We start from the raw sequence: 6,371 nt of genomic DNA, 5'->3' as shown, positions 1-6,371 counted from the left end.
GTGCTTGCATAGCTGCGCCCACAACATGGTACTGCCTCCTCCATCACTGTGATGCCCCGAGACCGTTGCGCCAGGTGTCTTCTAGTTATTTGATGTCTTTGCCATGTCATTTGCTTGCATGTTTCATCTTGCCATGTCATCATGTGCATTGCATCGTCATGTTCTCAAAACTTGCATCCGTCCGGGTCCCCCGTTCCTTCCGTTGTCCGTTCTGAGCCCAGGCACACTTGCACGCGCCTGTGGCACCTCTGAAATATTATTTTACAAGTGGCCGGAAAATGTTCTCAGAATGGGTTGAAAGATGCGGTGTTGTTATGTTGCCAGTAGGACGTCTGCCAAGTTTCATCGCATTCGGGGTCTATTTGATGCCCCAACGGTTAACCTATAGCGGCAGTATAGCCAGTCTTTTCGCCGGACATTTTCGGTCTCCGGAAACCGTGTCGGGCTGCATCTCTCCCCTCTTCTCTCAGACCAACCCGCTCTCCACAGTCCACCTAGGCCCAGCCTACCCCTCTTTGCGCCGTGCATAGACATCTCGTGCGCGTCCGAAACTTCCTCGGACCCGACCCGGGCAGTCGTCACCGTTGGATCCGGATCATCCCCAAACATATATAAAACATCACCGTTTTCTTATTTGGGCTTCCTAGTCTATTTTTCTCGACCGCTCGATTTTAATCGGAGGGACCAAATAGCCCCTAGTTTAACCCACCTGCTATTTATACACAGATGAAACCCTAGCTGTCCCATCCATCCATCTAATCCTCCCAGCCGCTGCCACCCACTCTCCCTTATTTCTCGGGAGCTTGTTCCATCGCCGCAACTCCTCCTCAGTTTTCTCATCGAGCCAACCAGCCACCTCCCTCAAGTTCCTCGCCATCCAACCACCGCCGCCGCTCAAATCCCACGTGATCCAGGGCTCCCCTGCACGCGCGCCCATCCTCGAGCTGCAGCTCCACCATCGCGCATGTGCCCGATCTGGTCGTCGCTCCGGCGAGCTCTAGCAGGCCCAGCCGTCGGCCCCTACAACCTCCTCCTCTCAGAACTGCTGCCGTTCTCCGGCCATGGAGCCTCGGCCTCCTCTGCTAACTGCGACGCCCAAGGCCCCATCCTTGCCCGCCACCCCAGCGAACCTCGCCGCCGGCGAGCACCAACAGGACGCCGCCGCCATGGCCTCAAGCTTCCCTCGACCTCCTCCGAGTGCCGCCCCTTGCTGGCCTCCTCTGCCCGCCTGCACCGTGAGCCTTGTCGCTGGTGTGCCGCCCGTGCTCCTTCCCCAGTAGCGCTCCCCAACGCCTCCTCGTCCCCGCACAGCCCGTGAGGCACCGACCTCCTCTGCTTCACGCCTCCCGAGCAACAACCAGGAGCACGAGCTCCTCCTTCCACACCCCATGGCCGAGGACCCCAACTCCGGCATTCACGTCGCCAAGCCCCCTCGATCCAGCCGTCCAGGAGAACGTCAACCGCCACCGCGCCGTGCTACCTCCGGTCGCTCGCTGGAGCCCCTGTGTTGACCCATTCCAGCGCCCGTGTGGACCAGCGCCAAGTCGCCACGTCCGCGCCGCCATGTCACCCGCGTCGCGCCAAGGCCCTCTTCGCCCGGATCCCATCGCCACCCGCACCATCGCTGCCCTGCTTCCCCTACATCTCCTCCACTTCAGGTCGAGCAGCGCTTCACAACGCTCGTCCTCGAGCATTGACCACACCCCCTCCTCCTCCTCGTTCGATCCAGTCAAGACCCAAGCAGCCCACTTCGTCCGGCCCAGCCAGCGCCCGCCGGCCTGCCTCTTCCACCGACTGGGCTTGGCCCATGGTGAGAAACCCCCCAGCGCCCCTTTGTTTTTTTCTTCTGTTGGGCCTGCTCCAGTGTTAGTTTTGGCCTGTGTAGGTTTTTTTCCCCGATCTGCGAATTTATCTATTATCCAGTGTGTTACAGTTTTGCAAAAAAACCCTTGGACATCATGCATTTAATAACTCATGAACCGTGCATCATATTAAAAGTTATAAATGTAAAACGCTTAGAATTTTGTGTAGTTTGATAAAATGCTACTTTCATATATGTCAAAAATGTTTAAAATGTTGTTTGTGTTATTTTGCATAATGCCATGTTAAAATGCTTTATTTCATAACTTAACAATCGTAGCTCCAAATTTAATAAACTTTATATGTAAATGGGCTGGAAAAATTCCTTGTTTAACATGGTGGCATCACTTGCATGTTTAATAACTCTAAAATATGCTTTAGGGCAGATCAGCATCAAACCTAAAATATGCACATGAGGAGTTTCCGGACTTGTTGTTTGTTATTTCCGGCCTCATTTAAACTTGCCTAAATGTTTAGTTTACTTATGCTCCACCTCTTGCCATGTTTAAACAACATTTAATTTTGTTGAGTAGTTTAAACGGGAGAGAACTAAATAAGTCACGTGGTGTTTCGTCAATATGCAACAGAGTTGCATATTGAGCTCCACTTAATTTGTAGGATTGCTTGTGCACTTTGCCATGCCATGCTTCATTAAACCGGACATGCATCATACTTGGTTGTGCATCATGCCATGTTGATGTGATGGTTGTTTACTATGTTGTTTGCTTCTTTCCGGTGTTGCTTCTTCGGATTAGTTCCGATAACGCTGCGTTTGTGAGGATTCGTTCGACTACATCTATTTGTCTTCTTCATGGACCCGTTCTTCTTCCTTGCGGGATTTCATGCAAGATGACCATACCCTCGAAATCACTTCTATCTTTGCTTGCTAGTTGTTCGCTCTATTTGCTATGCCGTGCTACCTACCACTTGCTATATCACGCCTCCCATATTGCCATGTCAAGCCTCTAACCCACCTTTCCTAGCAAACCGTTGTTTGGCTATAATACCGCTTTTGCTCAGCCCCTCTTATAGCGTTGTTAGTTGCAGGTGAAGCTGAAGTTTGTCCCATGTTGGAACATGGATATGTTGGGATATCACAATATCTCTTATTTAATTAATGCATCTATATACTTGGTAAATGGTTGAAGGCTTGGCCTTATGCATGGTGTTTTGTTCCACTCTTGCCGCCCTAGTTTCCGTCATACCGGTGTTATGTTCCTTGATTTTGCGTTCCTTGCGCAGTTGGGTGTTATGGGGACCCCTTGATAGTTCGCTTTGAATAAAACTCCTCCAGCAAGGCCCAACCTTGGTTTTAACATTTGCCACCTAAGCCTTTTTCCCTTGGGTTTCTGGAGCCCGAGGGTCATCTTACTTTAACCCCCCAGGGCCAGTGCTCCTCTGAGTGTTGGTCCAACCTGTCAGCCGCCGATGGCCACCAGGGGCAACTCTGGGTTGGCCTACCGGAATCTTGGACAATCCGGTGTGCCCTGAGAACGAGATATGTGCAGCTCCTATCGGTATTTGTCGGCACATTCGGGTGGCTTTGTTGGTCTTGTTTTACCATTATCGAAATGTCTTGTAACCGGGATTCTGAGTCTGATCGGGTCTTCCTGGGAGAAGGAATATATTTTGTTGACCGTGAGATCTTGTGATGGGCTAAGTTGGGACACCCCAGCAGGGTTTGAACTTTCGAAAGCCATTCCCACGGTTATGGGCAGATGGGAATTTGTTAATGTCCGGTTGTAGAGAACTTGACACTTAACTTAATTAAAATGAATCAACCGTGTGTGTAGTCGTGATGGTCTCTTTTTGGCGGAGTCCGGGAAGAGAACACGGTCTCGTGTTATGTTTGAACGTAAGTAGCTTCAGGATCACTTCTTGATCACTATTAGCTTCTCGACAGTGCTTTGCTTTCTCTTCTCGCTATCTTTTACGTAAGTTAGCCACCATATATGCTAGTGCTTGCTGCATCTCCACCTCGCTACCCTTTCCTACCCATAAGCTTAAATAGTCTTGATCTCGCGGGTGTGAGATTGCCGAGTCCTCTTGACTCACAGATACTTCCAAACAGTTGCAGGTGCCGATGATACCAGTGCAGGTGACGCAACCCAGCTCAAGTGGGAGCTCGATGAAGATCTTGATCGTTGTGTTGTTTCGTTTCCTGTTGATCAGTAGTGGATCCCAGTTGGGGCGATCAGGGATCTAGCATTTGGGGTTGTCTTCTTTTATTTTGGTGCCATGGTCGGACCTTGATTGTATTATGGATGATGTATGTTTAACTTGTATTTGTGTGAAGTGGCGATTGTAAGCCAACTCTTTATCCCTTTCTATTCAGTACATGGGATTGTGTGAAGATTACCCCTCTTGCGACAAATCTACCATGCGGCTATGCCTCTAAGTCGTGCCCCGACACGTGGGAGATATAGTTGCATCGTGGGTGTTACAAGTTGGTATCAGAGCCTTCCCCGACTTAGGAGCCCCCTACTTGATCGAATCGCTAACATTGTTGAGTCTAGAACAAAATGTTTTGAGTCTTAGGATTATATATATCGGAGAGTAGGATTCTTTTACTCCTCAGTCCCTTCGTCGCTCTGGTGAGGCCTCCTGACGTATAAGTTTTGACTTTTCTCTCCTCAAATTTCACGAATTTTTTTAGGATCACGCGGGTATCTTGGAATCGTTTCGATGGTTTTGTAACGAGAACATTGTTCTTGGTGCCTCCTGACATTTAGGGGTTGTGGCAGTGTCCCTGGGAGTTGAGCTCCGAGGTGTTGTCGTCACAATTTTATCGTTGAAGTTCTGGAATACCTGAGCTCGCCGACATCGAAAATCTCTTTTATGCAGTTGTTGGTGAGATAACCTCGACGCCACCCAGTACTGGGGCGGGAGTTCGGGAGTATTTCCATAACTCGTATAATGGATGCTTTTCGAAGGTTGAGGTACACGATTTCCGAAGGTTCTTGGTTATGTGTTGAAGGATGGATACAGCTGGATGTAGGTATTGTTAGTTTGGGTGAGATATTATGCTTCCCCTGTATCCCCAACACCTGATTGCATAACCAGAAAGTTTCGGGAGTTTATAAGTGGGAATTCAAGTAGCTCGTAGGATATCTTTCCAACAGACACATGATACGATATGGGATCTATCATATGTTTGTTTCCGGCTTATTCGGCAAGCCAAAACCTTTGTTTTGTTTTAAGTTGTGGTATTCGAGTTGCTTCGATGTCAAGTGTTGATTCCATACCTTTCCTAAGCAGTGTTCTCATATATCTATGTGGATGCTTATCCTTCATGATAATCGAGATTGTCATGTCAATTCTTTCCAACCGGTGTGCTTCTCTTCAAGTGGATCTGATCATTTTCAACATCCGCAAGATCAACTCAAAGTCTGCTCAACGTTATTTGTTTCATCCGTCCCAAATTGCCTATTTTTTCCCCCCCCCCCCCCCTTTTTTTTAAGGATTCAGATTTCTTAATCATGTATCCTTTTATTTGTGAGAAATCTCTTCATACTTTTCTTTCAATGTTTTACCCGATGTTTCTTATGAAGATGCTAAGGGAGCTTCAAGTTCATCACTCTTCACTCGTTTTCTTCTCCGGTGGATTCAAGTCAAGCTTTGTTGATCATATCTTTTCCTCGTTTCAAATGTTTTTCTCATGCCGGTGCACCTCTTAATCGTTCATCTCTCTATTCATATCCGGAGTGCTGAAGATATCTCAGGAGATTCGTGTTTTTGTTCCTTATCTGTTTAAGATATCTCGAGGCTGTTATCTCTTTTGAGCCATTTAATTAAACCGGCGCAACCTCTCTTTTAAATCATTCCAACGATGTTTCTCTTGAGTGGGCCCTAACCCACAGGTCTTTTCCCAGGATCTTACCTGACTCTTCTACTTTTCCCGGAGTTATTCTTAAATTCATTTCAAAGTTTGACGTAAGAATGGATTATCATCAGTCAAATGTCTTTCACCAACATCTTTCAAATTCTTTTCATCATTGGTTCAACCTTTCTAATTTTCATCCCGGAGTATCTCAACAATTCATGGTGGTCTTTCTCATCGCCATTCTCTGCATTTGAAGACCGAAAAAGATTTTTCTGTCAATCTTGCTCCATTCTCTTCAAGATTCATGGTTCTAGCTTGTTGCCATCCTCTCATAATTGTTTTCGATTGTGAGAATTCTTTTCACCCATCCGGAGCAATTCAAGAGTCTTTTCAGTTTGATTCTCCGAAGCCCATCATTTCAGATTTATTCATTCCAGCTTTCAGCTCTCGCTCTCAAATTCTTCCAGGGCATCATTCAAGTTTTCTCTAATCAGATCGTGATCTCTTCGTTCTCATGTATCTAAATTCCCTCAAGTATCTTCATTCGTTCTCTAATTCTTCCCGGTGTTTCCTTATCTTTTCTTCGTTCATTTTCAATTATTATGGTGGTTTGTTCAAGATTTCTCTTCCTTTGTTTTTCATATCAATTCATTCATCATTGCCAAACCCCACCGGTGGATCCATCAAG

Source organism: Triticum urartu, chromosome 1 (assembly GCF_003073215.2).
Source record: "Triticum urartu cultivar G1812 chromosome 1, Tu2.1, whole genome shotgun sequence".
Classification (NCBI taxonomy): domain Eukaryota; kingdom Viridiplantae; phylum Streptophyta; class Magnoliopsida; order Poales; family Poaceae; genus Triticum; species Triticum urartu.
Note: the sequence above shows the minus strand (reverse complement) of the source record.